The 20,188-nt window shown below is 47.1% G+C and overlaps 1 protein-coding gene across 1 annotated transcript in view; it reads left to right on the top strand.

The window, feature by feature from the left end:
- The window catches only part of VAMP1 (vesicle associated membrane protein 1), a 77,368-nt gene that overhangs the window by 28,518 nt on the left and 28,662 nt on the right, over nucleotides 1–20,188 (top strand). The window lies entirely within an intron of this gene.

Genomic DNA, 20,188 nt, shown 5'->3' with positions numbered 1-20,188 from the left:
GTTTGTTTGTTTGAGACAGGGTCTCTCGAAGCTGTTGCCTAGGTTGGAATGCAGTGGCAACACAGTTCAAAGCAGCCTCAATCTCCTGGGCTCAAGCAATGCTCTTGCCTCAGGCTCTTGAGTAGCTGGGACAACACCTGGCTAATTTTTTTTATTTGTTATTTTTTTGTAGAGACAAAATCTTGCTATGTTGCCCAGGCTGGTCTTAAATTCCTGGGCTCAAGCAATCCTCCCACCTTTGCCTCCCGAAGTGCTGGGATTACATGGCATGAGCCTGGTCACATTTTCTTTTTTGGGACTTGCCATGCTTGTGATTTTATGTGATCTGTGATTTAGAGGATTAATTTTGGTCTGAGGTAAAGCTAATTTCTGAAATCAGATATGATGTAAATTGATAGGTGTAAGGTTTGAGTGCTGACTACTGAGGTTTTCTGACTCTCAGTCTATGTAGCCAGGGAAGGACAAGACCTATAAAAGGAATTTCTCAGATACCAGGCAAGGGGAGAAACAGTGAGGGAAAGATGTCGCTATGAAGGGACCTGGAACTGAAAGGTGGTTCTGGGGCCCAAACCCACTGAGACAGGAGGATCCTGGGATAGGTGGAGAGAGCTTGACTTTCACAACCAGGCAGATTGGTGGTCCAAATGCCTCTCTGCTGGCTACTACCTGCAACACGCCCAGAATGTCCCACAACCTCTCGACTGAGTCCTCATCTGCTTGAGGATAGTGTGATGCACTTTGCAACATGTTGGGACAATTAAGGGTAACAATATGAATGAAATGTCTGGCCTTGTCTTGTTTGGGTACTCAATAAATATTCATTCCTCCTCTCTCTTCCTCGGTATTTGAGGTTGCAAGTCCCAAGAAATGGGGTTGAGGGAACAGCTAGTTAACCTGGGAACTAAACCAAAGGAGTGTGAGAGAGACAGAACGACTCACTAAATTGAGCAAGCTGTGCATAGGCGATATGTCTGCTCTGTATGTATTATTCATACGCAGTTCTTCATCATGCAGAATCATGATTTCACAGGGCGACAGGGGCCGTTTCCTCTCACAGTAGGCTCCTGGGCCCCTGGCATTTTTTTTTTTTTTTTTTTTGAGATGGAGTCTCACTCCAGGCTGGAATGCAGTGGCAAGATCTTGGCTCACTGCAACCTCCACCTCCCAAGTTCAAGCAATTCTCCTGTCTCAGCCTCCCAAGTAGCTGGGATCACAGGCATGAGCTACCACGCCTGGCTAATTTTTGTATTCTTAGTAGAGACGGGGTTTCGCCATGTTGGCCAGGCTGGTCTCGAACCCCTGACCTTAGGTGATCCACCTGTCTTGGCCTCCCAAAGTGCTAGGATTACAAGCGTGAGCCACTGTGCCCAACTGCCCCTGGCATTTTCTACTCGCTTTTTTTTTTTTTTTTTGAAACAGGGTCTTGCTCTGTCACCCAGGCTGGAGTGCAGTGGCACCATCTTGGCTCACTGTAGCCTCGACCTTCTGAACTCAAGCAATCCTCCTGCTTCAGCCCCCCAAAATATCTGTGACTATAGGCATGCGCCACCAAGCCAAGCTAATTAATTAATTAATTTTTTTTTTGAGATAGACTTTCGCTCTTGCTGCCTAGGCTGGAGGGCAATGGCGCGATCTCTGCCCACTGCAGCCTCTGCCTCCTGGGTTCAAGCGATTCTCCCGCCTTAGCCTCCAGAGTAGCTGGGATTACAGGCATGCGCCACCACGCCCGGCTAATTTTGTATTTTTAGTAGAGATGGGGTTTCTCCATGTTGGTCAGGCTGGTCTCAAACTCCCGATGTCAGGTGATCCGCCAGCCTTGGCCTCCGAAAGTGCTGGGATTACAGGTATGAGCCACCGTGCCCGGCAAGGCCAGCTAATTTTTGTATTTTTTGTAGAAATGGAGTTTCACCATGTTCCCCAGGCTGGTCTCGAACTCTTGAGCTCAAGTGATCTGCCCACGTTTGCCTCCCAAACCTGGGATTACAGGTGTGAGCCATTCTTGCTCTTCTGAGTGACTTCCCTTGCCCACCAGATGAGGTAAATGGCTCATGAAGCCAGTCTGGTGATCTTCCCTGTGGGGGGGAGGGAGGCATGCCCCACTTTCCCCAGCTGTTTCTGAGCCTCATGACTGTGAACCCTGAGAGGGACCTAAGACCTCTGTTTCCCCTGCTAGTCTGGTGCGGTGTCTGAGCCTGAGCTCTTAGGGCAGCTTGCTTCCTAGGGCTGTGCTGGAGCCTGCTAGTACTGCCTAGCCAAAGCCCGATCCTTACATTTTCAGGAATTTTGTGAGGTTACTCATTGGTAGCTTGAAATTGGCCAGTTGGCCATATTAGGAATACTTACAACCACATACATCAGCAAATGCCATAGATTAAGGGCTTCCCACTCCCGAGAGCTGGCTGTTAACATTTACCACCGCACCACCACTACTGACTTACTGGGGTGAGGCCCAGTCATTACTTTTAGTCGTTGTTTGGGTCTTGGAGAGACAGAGTTCTTTCCTATCTGGGCTCCTGTCCCCTCCTCCTGGCTTCTAGGTAGAAGGTCCTATGGGCCTATGGGGAGCCCCTATCTTACTGCTCCAGCCAGCTTAGGATTTCAAGCCAGCAGGGCTGGAAAATGATTCTGACCTTCGGCTTTACCCTCTCACTCTACAGCTATCAGAACCATGGGCTGCAGAGGCGAAATGACTTTCCCTGTGTGGCAGAGCTGGGAGAGAACCCAGGTCTCCTGAACCCCAGTCTACGAGGCCCTTACAGAGTGGACACCTCAAAGGTGCTCATTTCCTGTGCTGATCTGACTGTCCTCACAGTACCTTCCATGCTCAGCCTGCAGGCATGGCTCAGCCACCCTTCCTGCCTGTCTTCTTCTGGTCTCATAGACCGTTCCCTGCCCTTTCACTCTGTGAGCCCATCCCAACTTCTTTCTCTTCTTTTTTAAAATTGAAATTTAATTATAAAAGCAATATTCATATCACCTCCTTATAAAAAATTAAACCAGTAAATCCATCATTTTCATCAGTAGGTAAATGCACTAAGAGTGCTTGTACCTGTGCCCCAGGAGACATATGCAAAAAGATTCAAGCACTACTGTTTGTAATTCCAAAAGAAAAAGCAAGCAAGCAAGCAAGCTGGTGTGGTGTCTCACACCTGTAATCCCAGCACTTTGAGAGGTGGAAGCGGGCAGATGGCTTGAGCCCAGGAGTTTGAGACCAGCTTGGGCTACATGGCAAAACCCTGTCTCTACTAAAAATACAAAAATTAGCTGGGTGTGGCGGCACATGCCTGTAGTCCCAGCTACTCTGGAGGCTGAGGCATAAGAATAGCTTGAACCTGAGAGGTGGAGGTTGCAGTGAGCTGAGATCGCACCACTGCAAAAGAAAGGAAGAAAAGGAAGGAAGGAAGGAAAAAAGAAAAAAAGAGAAAGAAGGAAAGAAAGAAAAAAAAGAAAGAAAAGAAAGTAGGAAAAGAAGGGAGGGAAGGAGGGAGGAAGGGAAGGAAGAAGGAAGGAAGGAAGGAAGGAAGGAAGGAAGGAAGGAAGGAAGGAAGGAGGAAGGAAGGAAGGAAGGAAGGAAGGAAGGAAGGAAGGAAGGAAGGAGAGAACAGTAGTTGAATAATAAATTGTTGTATATTCACCCAATAGAATACTTTAGAGGAATGAATATGAATATACCTGCATATAGCCATGTAGATTAATTTGCATGAGTCTCAAAAATATAATATGGTACATCGTGAATGTACTTAATGCCCCCTGAATTGTACATTTAAAAATAGTTTAAATGGTAAATTTTATGTATATTTTACCACAATACAAAAAATAGGAAAAGCATGTTAAGTGATATTGCACAAACACACAGAAGCAAGGCATAGAAAAGTACATACGATTCCATATATAAAGTTCAAAAACAGGCAAAATGAAACAGTTTGCTGTTCAGGGTGCACACAGATGGTAGAACTAGAAAGGAAAGTGAGGAAGTGATAGACACAAGAGACACAAGCCAGAGCTGCTTCCCCCGGTGAGGAGGGAAGGTGTGATCAGGGCGCTTCGAAGGTTCTGCTAATCTTCTGATCTTAATGTGGGTTTTCAATGTGTTATTTTTATGTACTATTTTACATATCTTAGTTCACAATAAAAAGTACAAATTATATTTTAAAAATTGGAGGTGAAAATGAAAAAAATGGAAAATTATAGATAAGACTCAGGTTCCCTTTGATCAATCTCCTCCCCCAATCCCTGGTCCTCTACCTACCTCCTTAGTGTAGGCACTGTTTTCAGATTATTGAGTATTCTTCCAGAACTTTCCTAGACAAAAAAAGTTTGTTTTTTTTTTTTTGAGACGGAGTCTCGCTCTTTCACCCAGGCTGGGGTGCAGTGGCGCAATCTCGGCTCACTGCAAGCTCCGCCTCCCGGGTTCACGCCATTCTCCTGCCTCAGCCTCTCCGAGTAGCTGGGACTACAGGTGCCCGCCACCACGCCCGGCTAATTTTTTTTGTATTTTTAGTAGAGACGGGGTTTCACCGTGGTCTCGATCTCCTGACCTCGTGATCTGCCCGCCTTGGCCTCCCAAAGTGCTGGGATTACAAGTGTGAGCCACCGCGCCCGGCCTGACAAAAAAGTTATGTGTGTTGTTGTGGGTGTTTTTTGTTTTTTTGTTTTTGTTTTTGTTTTTGTTTTTTTGAGACGGAGTCTTTCTCTGTCCCCCAGGCTGGAGTGCAGTGGCGTGATCTCGGCTCACTGCAACCTCCACCTCCTGGGTTCACGCCATTCTCCTGCCTCAGCCTCCCGAGTAGCTGGGAATACAGGCGCCCGCCAACACGCCCGGCTAATTTTTTGTGTTTTTAGTAGAGACGGGGTTTCACCGTGTTAGCCAGGATGGTCTCGATCTCCTGACCTCGTGATCCGCCCGCCTCAGCCTCCCAAAGTGCTGGGATTACAGGCTTGAGCCACCGCGCCCGGCTTGTTTTTGTTTTTTGACAGTCTCCTTCTGTTGCCAAGGCTGGAGTGCAGTGGCACATTCTCAGCTCACTGCAGTCTCCACCTCCTGGGTTCAAGTGATTCTCCTGCCTCAGCCATCCAAGCAGCTGGGACCACAGGTGTGCACACCCAGCTAATTTTTGTATTTTTAGTAGAGATGGGGTTTCACCATGTTGGCCAGGCTGGTCTTGAACTCCTGACCTCAACTGATCCAACAGTCTCAGCCTCCCACAGTGTTGGGATTACAGGCATGAGCCACTGTGCTAGGCTTATGTGTATGTTTTTAAAAATTATTTTCTTTCCTTCTTATTTTTTGAGGTGGAGTCTCGCTCTTGTTGTCCAGGCTGGAGTGCAATGGCATGATCTCGGCTCACTGCAACCTCCACCTCCTGGGTTCAAGCAATTCTCCTGTCTCAGCCTCCCGAGTAGCTGGGATTATAGGCGCCCCCCACCACATCTGGCTAATTTTTGTATTTTAGTAGACATAGGGTTTCACCATGTTGGTCAGGCTGGTCTTGAACTCCTGACCTCAGGTGATCTGCCCATCTCAGCCTCCTAAAGTGCTGGGATTATAGGCGTGAGCCACTATGCCCGGCCTGTTTGTTTTTTGTTTTTGTTTTTGTTTTGAGACAGAGTCTCGCTCTGTCACCAGGTTGGAGTGCAATAGCATGATCTTGCCTCACCGCAACCTCCGCCTCCCAGGTTCAAGCGATTCTCCTGCATCAACCTCCCGAGTAGCTGGAATTACAGGTGCATGCCACCATGCCCAGCTAATTTTTGTATTTTTAGTAGAGATGGGATTTTGCCACATTGGCCAGGATGGTCTCGATCTCCTGAGCTCGTGATCCACCTGCCTCGGCCTCCCAAAGTGCTGGGATTACAGGTGTGAGCCACCGCGCCCAGCCAGCCTGTTTTAAAAAATTATTTTATTTTCTACTTAAAATGTTATTAAGCAATAATCAAATATTTCTCACTCTGATTTCTTGGCCCCACTCCTCCTGAGGATTCTCTGCTTGAATTTTTCAGAGCAAGGACGACCCTTGTCTTAAGCGAGGTAGGAGAGTGCCTCACGGACAGCATCTGGTTGTTCCTTCTCCCTGGCAAGGGGCTGCCTCTGTTTTTCATACCTGAGATGACTGACAGCAGTAACATCTGACTTTGTCTTTTCCTTTCTTATTTGGGGCATCGCGGGCTACCTATATTTGCTAAAGGAAATCTTACACAAAGCTGTGATAATTCTAGCACAGAGCAAGAAATAGAGCCTGAGGAACAAACCATCCATTTTCTCTCCACTTGGTAAAAAATTATCTCTGGGAAATGAAATAGCCCAAGTCTGGCAGTTCCATGTTCTTCTTCTTCTTTTTGTGTTTTAGAGACAGGCTTGCTTTCTCACCCAGGCTGGAGTGCAGTGGCACAATCATGGCTCACTGTAGCCTCGAATTCCTGGGCTCAAGAGATCCTCCCACCTCAGCCTCCAGAGTATCTAGGACTAGAGGTGCACACTACCACGCCTGACTAATTTTTAATTTTATGTAGAGACTGGGTCTCTTTATGTTTCTCAGGCTGGTCTCAAATTCCTGGCCTCAAGAAATCCTTCCACCCCAGCCTCAAAGTGCTGAGATTACAGGCATGAACCACTGCCCCTGGTCCATGTTCTTCTTACATTGCTTTTTTAAAGTACTTCTTTTTGCAGCTAGAGAAAGGCTTGTTAACTGGCCTCATGACTCAGCCTGCCAGGCACAATTCTCCACTGGCCCTAGCACAGTTGTATTTTTGTGTTTGTTTTGTTCTTTCCATAAATGATATACAGTATGTATCCTATGATTTGCTTTTCGTGCTTTTAATCCAGTTATATGTCTTGGAGATCGTTTCATTTTATACTTCTAGAACTACTCGTTTTGTTAAATAGAGAATGGATGTGCAGAGGCTTTTTAGCCATTCTCCTGGTTCCTGAATACTTAGGTTGTTCCCAGCAACGCACTATCGTAAGTGGTGTTGCATAAACATCTCATACTTCGCTGTGCATGTGGGAGTGTCTCTCTAGAATAAGTGCAGGGCATTGGAATTGCTGAGTCATAGGGTGTGCACACTTTTCACTTTAATAGATGCTGGCGAGTTGCCCTCCAGAGTGGCCCTACCAATTCACACTCCCACCAGCAGTGGAATGAGAGCACATATTTCCTGACATCCTGCCAGCCTTTCATATTAGCAAACTGTTTTTGAGCATCTTATTGGAGGAAAATGCTGTCTCATTGTTTCAGTGTGCACTCTTCCCATTCCCAGGGAGGCTGAGCATCTTTCCATGATCACGCCGTTTGTGTTTCCTCTTTTGTGACCAAGGTCTTTTTACCCTTATGTCACCACCAGTGTTCTGAAGTCCACCCTTGGCTCTTCCGCACAGCAATCTTGTCCTCCAGACCCAACCCGCATTGCCTCTGCCAATCACGGGGATGCCAAACATGGTATACGCCTGCCATCTGCCCTGGGGGCTGAGAAAAGCCTCATGGTGACAGGGGAGATCTCTGCTGTGCCTCCCTTACTAATGTCAGGGGACTTCAGACCTCCACAGAGGGTGTGTCCTTTACCCTACTTGTCACATGTCAGCTGGGACTTGTGTGACCCCTAGAATCCTTCTGCTTCAGCATTTGATGACCCCCCCAAACTGCACTGACCTCCAGCCCAAACTGAAGGGATCCCTGGTGCCTGTTGACTTTTACTGAGATGAAATTAATCATTTTAATAATTTAAAAATGTACAATTCAGTGGCTAGACTTTTACTGCGATAAAATGAATCATTTTAATCATTTAGAAATGTGCAATTCAGTGCTTTTACTATATTCGCAAAGATGTGCAAATATCACAGATACATTTCTATTTTTGAAGAAGTTATAACTACCCTAGTTGGTGTGAAGTGCTATCTTATTGTGGTTTTGATTTGTATTTCACTAAGACTAATGATGTTGAGAATCTTTTTATGTGCTCATCGCCATTTGTATATTTTCTTTGGAGAAATGTCTATTCAAGTCCTTTGCCCGTGTTTAAATTAAATTATTTGTGTCTTGTGTTGCTGAGTAGCAAGAGTGTTTTTTTTTTTTCTTTTTGATATTATGAATTCTAGACCTTACTAGATATGTGATTTGAAAATATTTTCTCTGGCTGGGCGCGGTGGCTCACGCCTGTAATTCCAGCACTTTGGGAGGCCGAGGTGGGCGGATCACGAGGTCAGGAGATAGAGACCATCCTGGCTAACACAGTGAAACCCCGTCTCTACTAAAAATACAAAAATAAAAAATTTAGCCGGGCGTTGTGGCGGGCGCCTGTAGTCCCAGCTACTTGGGAGGCTGAGGCAGGAGCATGGCGTGGAACCCGGGAGGAAGAGTTTGCAGTGAGTGGAGATCGCGCAACTGAACTCCAGCCTGGGCGATAGAGCGAGACTCCGTCTCAAAAAAAAAAAAAAAATTTATCCCATTCTGTGGGTTGTCTTTATACCTTCTTAATAGTGCCCTTTGATGCATTAAAGTTTCACATTTTGGGCCGGGCGTGGTGGCTCATGCCTGTAATCCCAGCACTTTGGGAGGCCAAGGCAGGCGGATCACGAAGTCAGGAGATCGAGACCAGCCTGGCCAACATGCTGAAATCCCGTCTCTTAAAAACACAAAAAATTAGCCAGGCGTGGTGGCGGGCGCCTGTAGTCCCAGCTACTTGGGAGGCTGAGGCAGGAGAATGGCATGAACCAGGGAGGCAGAGCTTGCAGTGAGCCGAGATCGCGCCACTGCACTCCAGCCTGGGCGACAGAGCAAAAAATTTCACATTTTGATGAATCCATTACTATTTTTTTTTTTTTTTTTTTTTTTTTTGAGACAGATTGCTCTGTCCCCAGGCTGGATACTGCAAGCTCCACCTCCCGGGTTCACGCCATTCTCTTGCCTCAGCCTCCGAGTAGCTGGGACTACAGGCGCCCGCCACCGCGCCCGGCTAATTTTTTTTGTATTTTTTAGTAGAGACGGGGTTTCACCGTGGTCTCGATCTCCTGACCTTGTGATCCGCCCGCCTCGGCCTCCCAAAGTGCTGGGATTACAAGTGTGAGCCACCGCGCCCGGCCTATCTACTGTTTTTTTTTGTTGCCTGTTTCTTTGGCGTCATATTTAAGAAACTGTTGCCGAATCCAAACTCATACAGATTTTCACTTATCTTTCCCTCTAAGAGTTTCATAGTTTTAACTCTTAAATTTAGTTCTTTGATTTATTTTGAGTTAAATTTTTTATCTGGTTTTAGGTAGGGGTCCAACTTCATTCTTTTACTTGTGGATATGCAGTTGTCCTAGCACTGCTTCTTGAAAAGACTGTTCTTTTCACACTGAATGGTCTTGGCACCCTTGTTGAAATTAATTGACCATAGATGTATGGGTTGATTTCTGGACTCTAAATTGTATTCCATTGATCTATATGTCTGTCTTTAGGTCAGTACCACAGTTTTGATTACTGTAGCTTTATAGTAAGTTTCGAAATTGGGACTTCAACTTCGTTCTTCTTTTTCAAAAGTGTTTTGGCTATTCTGTGTCCCTTGCATTTGCATGCGAATTTTAAGATCAGCTTGTCCACTTATGCAAAAAAGAAGACAGTTAGAATTTCGATGGGGATTGCATAGAGTCTGTAGATGAAATTGGGAAATATTGCTACCTTCAGTCCATGAACACAGATGTCCTTCCATTTATTTAGGATTTCTTTAATGTCTTTCAACAATGTTTTCTAGTTTTCAATGTGTGAGTCTTGCACTTTCTTTGTTAAATATATACCAAGGTTTTTTTTTTTTTTTTTCTCGAGACAGAGTCTCACTCTGTTGCCCAGGCTGGAGTGCAACGGCCCAATCTCGGCTCACTGCAGCCTCTGCCTCCCAGGTTCGTGCAATTCTCCAGCCTCAGCCTCCTGAGTAGCTAGGATTACAGGTGCCTGCCACCATGCCTGGCTAATTGTTTGTATTTTTAGTAGAGACAGGGTTTTATCATGTCGGCCAGTCTGGTCTCGAACTCCTGACCTCAGGTGATCCGCCTGCCTTGGCCTCCCAAAATGTTGGAATTACAGATGTGAGCCACTGCACCTGGCCAATGTATGCCTAAGTATTTATTCTTTTTGATGCTATTGTAAATTGAGTTGTTTTTCCTAATTTCTTTTTTTTTTTTTTTTTTTTGAGATAGAGTCTCACTCTTGTTGCCCAGGCTGGAGTGCAATGGCGCAGTCTCGGCTCACTGCAACCTCCACCTCCTGGGTTCAAGTGATTCTCCTGCCTCAGCCTCCTGAATAGCTGGGATTACAGGCTTGCGCCACCATGCCCGGCTAATTTCGTGTTTTTAGTAGAGACGGGGTATTACCATCATGGTTAGGCTGATCTCAAACTCCTGATCTCAGGTGATCCGCCTGCCTTGGCCTCCTAAAGTGCTAGGATTACAAGCATGAGCCACTGTACCCGGCCCCTAATTTCAATTTCATTTTCTTTCTTTCTTTCTTTTATTTAGGCAGTGTATCGCTCTGTCACCCAGACTGGAGTGCAGTGGTGCAATCTTGGCTCACTGCAGCCTGCACTTCCCAGGTTCAAGTGATCCTCCCACTTCAGCCTCCCGAGTAGCTGGGACTACAGGTAGGTGCGTGCCACCATGCCTGTCTACTTCTTGTATTTTTTTGAAGACATGGGGTTTTGCCATGTTGCCCAGGCTGGTCTGGAACTCCTGGGCTCAACTGATCCATCCGCCTTGGACTCTCAAAATGATTACAGGTGTGAGCCACTGCGCCCAGCCCCGAATTTCATTTTCAAGTTGCTCATTGCCCATGTAGCAGTTGACATTTGAAGGAGGCAGTTGTTTTCTCCAGAGTTGGAAGGTGGTGCCTTGAGGTGTAGGCGTGTTGCTATGACACCCTGTGGGCCGTTGCTGGGGCTCTCTTGTGACTTTTCTGAAGTCACAGATGGAGAGTTTGACTCTGTGACACAAAGGGAAACATGTCTGACTAATCTTTCCCACACTCCCTTTGCCTCTGATGGATCCCTCGGCTAGGAGAGGAGGAGAGGAAGAGAGTGGGTTGGTGGGGCCTCACCCTTTCTTACAGGTGCTTCCTCTGACCCTTCTCTTCTGCAGGGTTTTTGGGGCAGCTGCTGAAGGGACAGGCACTCCCAAAGGGCAAGGGCTGTGGCAGCCTTCTCTTTTATCCATAAGTTAGCCAGAATTGATGCTGTCTGCTTGTTTTTTTTTTGTTTGTTTGTTTGTTTTGTTTTGTTTTTTGGGAGATGGAGCCTCCCTCTGTCACCCAGGCTGGAGTTCTGTCACCCAGGCTGGAGTGCAGTGGCGCGATCTTGGCTCACTGCAACCTCTGCCTCAGCCTTGGGTTCAGGTTCAAGCAATTCTCATGCCTCAGCCTCCCAAGTAGCTGGGACCCCAGGCACGCACCACCGTCCCTGCTTAATTGTTTTGTATTTTTAGTAGAGATGGGGTTTCGCCGTGTTGGCCAGGCTGGTCTTGAACTCCTGGCCTCAAGTGATCTGCCCACCTTGGCCTTTCATTGTGCTAGGATTACAGGTGTGAGCCACTGCATCCGGCCTGATGCTCCCTACTTTGATGTGCATAGAGGAATGTTGCAGGCAACAGGTATAGGCAGGGTCCTGGTGGCTGGTGATGTCAGAGAAGCCTGGGGAGGGAGTCCAAGGATCAATCAGCTGGTGAAAATCTGAAGGAGTGAAGGATGATTCGAGTAAATCTGTGCTGCCTGGCCTGCGTCCAAGGCCGTCTCTCTGCTCAGTCACTTGCTAGCTGCCCAGTTGCTCAAGCTCTGTGGGTTTGTTTCCACCGTCACATGGGGATGCCGATGCTGGCCTCGTAGGGCAGGTGTGAGCAGCCATGTTTGGTAACTCGGGTGAATGCCCTGCTGGGACTTGATGCAGAAGAGGTGCCAGTCAGTGTTCACTGGAGTATGACTTGATCACCAGCAACTTCCTTCTTGACTGGGATAGGGCAACATGAGAGCTCAGAGTTCCTTAAGTGGGGCCGTGCTCAGAATGGAAGGGAAAGAGTGAAGAAATCTACTAGGAAGAGGTGTATGGGGGGCGTATGCAACAAATCTCACCTTTATGAGAGCTCAGCTAGTCAATGGGAGCTTTAGGATGAACGGTGTGGGTGCTTCTAGGGCTGAGGAGACTCCATCATATTTTTGCTCCAAAGGAATGGGGTGGGCCAGATGGGGAGAGCTGCAAGAAGCCGGATGTTGCAGGTTCGTGTGGTTTTGTTTGTTTTGTTTTGTTTTGTGAGACAGGGTCTGGCTCTGTTGCCCAGGCTAGAGTGTAGTGGTGCGATCACGGCTCATTGTAGCCTCGAACTCCTCGCCTCCAGCAGTCCTCCCACCTCAGCCTCCCGAGTAGCTGGAACTACAGGCACACGCCATGATGCCCAGCTAGTTTTTGCATTTTTACTAGGGGCAGGGTTTCACCAGGTTGTCCAGGCTGGTCTTGAACTCCTGGGCTCAAAGCAATCTACCAGCCTCAGTCTCCCAAAGTGCTGGGATTACAGGCATGAGCCACCATGCCCGGCAATTATACATTTTAAATATTAATATAATAATGAGGCTAATCTATAATGCTTATATGTCAAATTCTTTAAAAAATTTTTTCGTTAGTTTCATTCATTTCCTGTTTAAGTATTAATATATGTCAGATTCTTTTAAGCATTACAAAAACTTTAAGTACCAAATGCATGCAGTGGTTAAAACCTGTTTGAAACTTAGCATGAGTTTGACTTGCTTCATCACTTTTGATTTTTATCAGTTAAGGTTTGATCAGAGAGTCAAAACCACTATGAGTGTTATGGAATAAGGAACTTATTTTAGAGATTAGACCTTAATCAATCATGGCAGCTGGTGAAGGAGTCTTTGGAGGCCTCTGTATCTGTGGTGGGCCTGAGGTCACTATGGGTCAGTTGGGAGAAGCACAGGATGTGAAGTGGCGGAAGGGCAAAGGCCATCTGGAACCTGTGTCTGTGCCTCACCACCACCCGCCCCGATGGTATGGGTGTCTGCAGAAGGACCTAGCACTCCTTGCCACGGAGTTCCACTTATGTGTGGCCAAGAATTAGAGAAGCTGAAGGAGGCGATCTGACAGGAGCTGGAAGAGCTGCCAGTCTGGCTGCCATCCGTGCAGACAAGGTGAGCCAGCAGATGACTGGCACCCCATGCTGGCCTCAGAGCACGACGGCTGCTCCCATTCTGTTTTCCTACCTCTCAAATCTCACATTTCTCTTGTGGCCAACCCTCACCCAGAACCACACAGGGATTAATTTCCAAGAAATATCGTTTCATCTTAGCTAAGTTGAGAGGGTAAAAGCCATCATAAAGATTGATTCCAAATCTTCTTGGGGTTAAAAGCACACTCGTCCACGAGGGGAACGGCTTTACTCAAGTGGGCAGTGTGTGACCGTGGTCTGTGATTACCGTCTCAGGAAGGCTAACCTTATTTATTTGCCAGATTTGAGGCTAGGAAGCCAGACTTGGGCCTGCGTACATCTATATAGTTCTCAGTTTAGTACAATGTTCCCTTAAATGTTTCAAACTATATTTATAAATTTAATAGTTCTGAGTTTGTCTAAGTCTATACTCTTTTTAAAAATTAAAAAATTTTTTTCACGTTGACAACTAATCAAAAGAAGAGTCCATATGCTTTTGATGGGTTTAGATTTGCAGCCTGCCTCCTGGGTCCAAATTGTACCCCCACTAGAGTATCTGGAAGTCTGGAATCTCCACCCTCAAGCTGCAGCCCTTCTTGGTGCCTCTTCCCTTTGGCCTGGCTACTGGATCCTTTCCTTATTCTTTCTGTCCCAGTGGGTCACCACTCCATAGCCACATGCATACTTCTGCAGGGCTCTGCGCACAACCCTGAAGTCACGCTCATGCCTGTGAGCACTGGACAGGACCCTGCACGGCCTCAGGAGGAACTCCAGGGAGTGCAGAACAGAAGCGCATGCCGTGTTCACGCAGGGGCAGGATCTTACCCATCCAGGGCAGAGATCTTCCCCGGGGAGGAGGGATTACAGGTGCACATGCAGGCACCTGTAATCCCAGCTACTCAGGGTCAGGTCTAGGGGAGGGACTGAAGCCAGCAAGAACCATACACAAACTCTGTCCTAAAAGGAGCTGTTGAAGCCCCCAGGGGAAGGGCTAGAAGGGCCTTGTGGGCCAGTTGCATAACTGGGACCTTCAAGCTGTGGCTCCCTGCCCAAGGAGCCTCTGCTATCCAGTCACGTGCTTGATTCGAATGGAGGCAGGAAGCGCGTCGTCCCATCTGTCTGGGCTTTGGGTGCCCTCTTGTGGCAGAATAGTGATTTCGCTCTTTACACTGTCTCACGCCACCCTCTCAGGAGCCCAATTCGGGCTTCAAGGCTGTTAGTTTGAAGATATGTTTATCGCAGCACTGTTTACAAGAGCAGGGATATGGAATCAGCCTAGGGGCCCATCAATGGATGATTGCATAAAGAAAATGTGGCATATTTATACCATGGAATACTACTCAGCCATTAAAAAGAATGAAATTATATCTTTGCAGCAATATGGATGGAACTAGAGGCCATTACCTTAAGAGACAGAGTCAAATACTGCATGTTCTCATTTATAAGTGGGAGCTAAATAATGTGTGCGCATGGACACAGAGTGCAATAGTAGACACTGGAGATTTGGAAAGGTGGGAGGGTGGGACGTGGGTGAGGGATGAGAAATTACCCAATGGGTACAAAGTACACTATTCAGATCGTGGTTATACTAAAAGCCAGACTCCACCACTACTCAATATATCCATGTAACAAAACTGCACTGTACCCCCTACATCTATAAAAATAAAACAAAATGGGATTCTAACAGAAAAAAAAGGACATAAGGGCAGAGGTGCCAGGCGTCTGGTATCCTCCTAGGGCTTCTCTTGTGTCTGCACAGCAGGCTGGGTTTCAGCAAGTTCAAAGAATTTGAGGAACCCCCTAAGGGAGGGCCACTGGTGGGGGCAGAGGGGTGATCCCAAGTACCCCTATCTGTGACTTGAAGAATCTATCTTTAACATAACCTGAAAGAATATATCAGAGGCTGGGCGTCGTGGCTCACGCCTGTAGTCCCAATACTTTGGGAGGCTGAGGCTGGCAGATCATGAGGTCAAGAGATCGAGACCATCCTGGCCAACATGGTGAAACCCCGTCTTTACTAAAAATACAAAAATTAACTGGGCATGGTGGTGAGCGCCTGTAGTCCCAGCTACTTGGGAGGCTGAGGCAGGAGAATCGCTTGAACCTGGGAGGCAGAGGTTGCAGTGAGCCGAGATTGCAGCACTGCACTCCAGCTTGGGTGATAGAGCGAGACTCCATCTCAAAAAAAAAGAAAGAAAAAAGAATGCACCAAAGTATGACCTGATCTTGTTTTCTTTTTAAAATTAAAATAGGGGCCAGGTGCAGTGGCTCACGCCTATAATCCTAGCACTTTGGGAGGCCGAGGCATGTGAATCACGAGGTCAGGAGATCGAGACCATCCTGGCCAACATGGTGAAACCTGTCTCTACTAAAAATACAAAAATTAGCTGGGTGTGATGGCACGTGCCTGTAATCCCAGCTACTTGGGAGGCTGAGGCAGGAGAATCACTTAAACCTGGGAGGCAGAGGTTGCAGTGAGCTGAGATCATGGCATTGCACTCCAGCATGGGCAACAGAGCAAGAATCTGTCTCAAAATAAATAAATAAATAAAATAAAAAAATTAAAATAGAGACAGAGTCTTGCTCTGTTGCCCATGCTGGTCTCAAACTCCCCTGGCCTCAAACAATCTTCCCACTTCAGCCTCCCAAAGTTCTAGGGTTACATGAGTGAGCCACCATGCCTGGTTATGATCTGAACATAAAAGCTCCTGTGGCTGGGCGCGGTGGCTCACGCCTGTAATCCCAGCACTTTGGGAGCCGAGGTGGGTGGATTATCTGAGGTCAGAAGTTCAAGACCAGTCTGGCCAAGATGGTGAAACCTTGTCTCTACTAAAAATTAGCTGGGCGTGGTGGCGGGCGCCTGTAGTCCCAGCTACTCAGGAGGCTGAGAGGAGAATCGCTTGAATTCGGGAGGCAGAGGTTGTGGTTAGCCAAGATCATGCCACTGCACTGCACTTCAGCCTGGGCGACAGAGTGAAACTCCTTCTCACACACAAAAAAAAAAAAAGAAAAAAAAAAAGAAAAAACCTTCAGTACTTTCTAGCCTATTTTAGCCCAGGCTCTAGACTAGTGGCTTTTATTTTGCTTTTTTGGGATCAAGGGGCTCTTTTGAGAATCTTAGGAATGATGTTGACCTTCCGTTAGAAAAATGCACATGCTGGCGAGGTGCAGTGGCTCACGCTTGTAATCCCAGCAGTTTGGGAGGCCGAGGCAGGCGGATCACCTGAGGTCAGGAGTTTGAGACAAGCCTGGCCATTATGGTGAAACCCCGTCTCTACTAAAAATACACACACAAAAAAAAGGCGGGGCCAGGCTCAGTGGCTCACACCTTTACTCCCAGCACTTTGGGAGGCCGAGGCGGGTGGATCATGAGGTCAGGAGATCGAGACAATCCTGGCTAACACGGTGAAACCTTGTCTCTACTAAAAATACAAAAAAAATTAGCCAAGCGTGGTGGCGGGCACCTGTAGTCCCAGCTACTTGGGAGGCTGAGGCAGGAGAATGGTGTGAACCCGGGAGGCGGAGATTGCAGTGAGCCGAGATCACGCCACTGCACTCCAGCCTGAGCGACAGAGCAAGACTCTGTATCAAAAAAAAAAAAAAAAAAAAATTAGCCAGGTGTAGTGGCAGGCGCCTGTAATTCCAGCTACTCAGGAGGCTGAGACAGGAGAATCGCTTGAACCTGGGAGGCAGAGGTTGCAGTGAGCCAAGATCGCGCCACTGCACTCTAGCCTGGGTGACAGAGTAAGACTCAGTCTCGAAAGAAAGAAAGAAAGAAAGAGAGAGAGAGAGAAGAAAAGAAGGAAGGAAGGAAGGAAGGAAGGAAGGAAGGAAGGAAGGAAGGAAGGAAGGAAGGAAAATGCACATGCAGGCTGGGTGTGGTGGCTCACACCTGTAATCCCAGCACTTTGGGAGGCTGAGGCAGGCGGATCACTTGAGGCCAGGAGTTCGAGACCAGCCCGGCCAACATGGCAAAAACCCATCTCTACTAAAAGTACAAAAATAAGCCGGGCATGGTGGCAAGCACCTGTAATCCCAGATACTGGGGAGGCTGAGGCAGGTGAATCGCTTGAACCCAGGAGGCAGAGGTTGCAGTGAGCAGAGATCACACCACTGCACTCCAGCCTGGGCGACAGAGCGAGACAACATCTCAAAAAAAAAAAAAAAAAAAAATAGTACATGCATGCATACAATATTGTGAATAGAATTTTAAGGAGTTTGTGAATCTTGGGGATGCAGGAGCCCATATGGTTTGTAAAAGCTCCACTTCTAGATCTCTGGTCCTGTTAGTTTCTCAGGAGCTTGAAGCCCTCAAATAGAATTGCCGCTCTCTGAGGAGGTTGACAGCGTCCACTTAAGGACAGCCTTTCTGGAGAGGAAGAAAGGACACAGGGTAAAATTTCTTCTCATCAGAGAAGTAACGTTAGCGTTAGCCTCAAAGATGCGTAAAGAGTTGCCTTGTGTCAAGAAACAGACGTTTCTTTTTTGAAAATATCCGAGAAAGACAAATAACAGAGATGGGTAATTTACATAATTTCAAGACAGAGATTGTCTCCAAATTGCCTAATTTGAAGAATCTGAATGAGATGAAAGACAAGACACTCTTTGGAAGGATTTCCTAAAGCAATTCTTCTTAAACTCTATTTTTGGTGGATCTCAGATGGTCTCTGAAAGTTTCCAGAGGCAAGGCAAAACATTTAAGAGGTTCCAAAAATTATACCAAACTGCTTCTAGAAGAAAACTCAAACAAATTGATTCATGTTCTTTCAAGACACACCTTTAAAGGGATTTTCTTTTGGAGGGTATTGCTTATTTACTTAACTAATATTTACTTAATGCATACTGGAAAAGAGTATTTTAGAGTTGGCAGGAACTTCAGGCATCTTTTATTCTGATTTTTTTATTCTCAGACAAACAATATGAGAGCCAAGAGGAAAACTGTCCCTCATTCTTTCAACAAGTTTATCAATCGCTTCCTATGTGTTAGGAACTGGGCTTTGTATAAGAAATAAAAGAGGGCCGGGCGCAGTGGCCCATGCCTGTAATCCCAGCACTTTGGGAGGCCGAGGCAGGCGGATCACAAGGTCAGGAGTTGGAGACCAGCCTGACCAACACAGTGAAACCCTGTATCTACTAAAAATACAAAAATTAGCCAGGCGTGGTGGTGCATGCCTGTAATCCCAGCTACTCAGGAGACCGAGGCAGGAGAATCCCTTGAACCCGGGAGACAGAGGTTGCAGTGAGCCGAGATCACGCCACTGCACTCCAGCCTGGGCAACAGAGTGAGACTGTCTAAAAAAAAAAAAAAAAAAAAAAAGGAAAAGAAATAAAAGATGAAAATACATTGAGGATAATCTCATGAGGTAAGGAGATATATAGGGGGGAACCACAATTCCTTTTTTTTTTTGAGATGGGGGATCTCATTTTGTCACCCAGGCTGGAGTGCAGTGGCAAGATCTTGGCTCACTGCATCCTCTGCCTCCTGGGCTCAAGCGATCCTCCCACTTGAGCCTTCTGAGTGGCTGGGACCAAGCGCACCACCACGCCTGGCTAATTTTTTGTATTTTTGGTAGAGACAGGGTTCTGCCATGTTGCCCAGGCTGGTCTTGAACTCCTGGGCTCAAGTGATCTGCCCGTCCCAGCCTCCCAAAGTGCTGGGATTACAAGCATAAGCCACGCCACCTGGCCAAAAGCCACGATTCAAAAAAGATAATTGTTTCAATGGAGGCTGTTTAAAAAGCAGTGGAAGCTTAGCAGAGAAACCAGCGAAACCTGCGGGGGTATCTGAAGATGATTTCATGGAGGAGGTAGCATCTGAGCTGTGGCTTGATGGATGAGGAGGGGTTTGCTGGGTGGACCAGCGTGTTTGTTCCAGGCTATGTTGAAATAGTATGCAGGTTGGTCAGGGCAGTATGGTGCCAGGCCAAGGGATGAGTGGGGTCTGGAATCTAGCCTCATGAGGGGGAAGTGGCACCTTTTCCTAATTTCCACAAAGGCACAATATGGGCTACCAGTGTTGAGAAGTGGGTGAGGGCATGGAAATGTGAAAAAGTAAGGTGTGTTCTGGGATCTACTAGTTCTTGAGAAGCACGAGTTCAGAATTGCTAAAGAACAGAGTGAGAGGTGATGAGTTTGCCCAGGTAATGGGGCCAGGTCATGAGAGGCTTTTCTATGACCGTGTGGAGTGGGAAGGTTGGGAATGGAACCTGGATGCCTTCCTTCGTGGCCGTTACTCTTCCTGCAGCACCAACTGCCCTGGCCTGGACACTGAGCTCTGTGCTGGGTGCTGGGCAGGATGCGGGGAGGAATATGCACAGGCCTGGCCCTCAGGGGTTTATAACTAGGGTTTAGAATATGCAAGACCCATGGATTAATAGTGATAATAGAGTAGAATGTGATAAGTAGCCAAATAGAGGGACAAGGAGGAGTACTGGGCACACACACAGTACCCAGAAGTGGTGGGCTCAAGGCCACAGGCCATAAGCCAGGAATTCAAGGTCAGGTCTGTCTAGCCTCAAAGCCAATGTTCTCATAGGTTTCAAAGGCTTTAAAAGTGCTCACACTCTTTGACTTAGCATTTCCACTTCTAGGAGTCTATCCTAAGGAAATAAAATATGTGCAAAGATTTAGTTACAAGGATGGTCTGTGAATTTTTTTTTTTTTTTTTTTTGAGACAGAGTCTCACTTTGTCACCCAGGCTTGAGTGCAGTGGCGTGATCTCAGCTCACTGCAAATTCTGCCCCCCAGGCTCAAGGGATCCTCTGCCTCAGCTCCTTACAGGGATCCAAAGGGATCCCTTCCTTACAGGTGTGTGCCACCATGCCCAGCTAATTTTTTGTATTTTTAGTAGAGACGGGGTTTTGCCATGTTGGCCAGGGTGGTCTTGAACTCCTGACCTCCAGTGATCCGCCTGCCTTGGCCTCCCAAAGTGCTGGGATTACAGGCGTGAGCCACCGCGCCCGGCCAAGCCGCGGCTTATTTTTATCTAACTTCTTTTGCCCAACATAATGTTTTTGA

The sequence above is a fragment of the Hylobates moloch genome, unplaced genomic scaffold (genome assembly GCF_009828535.3).
Source record: "Hylobates moloch isolate HMO894 unplaced genomic scaffold, HMol_V3 SCAFFOLD_8, whole genome shotgun sequence".
Taxonomy (NCBI): Eukaryota; Metazoa; Chordata; class Mammalia; order Primates; family Hylobatidae; genus Hylobates; species Hylobates moloch.
This window is presented reverse-complemented; position numbering and strand designations above follow the sequence as displayed.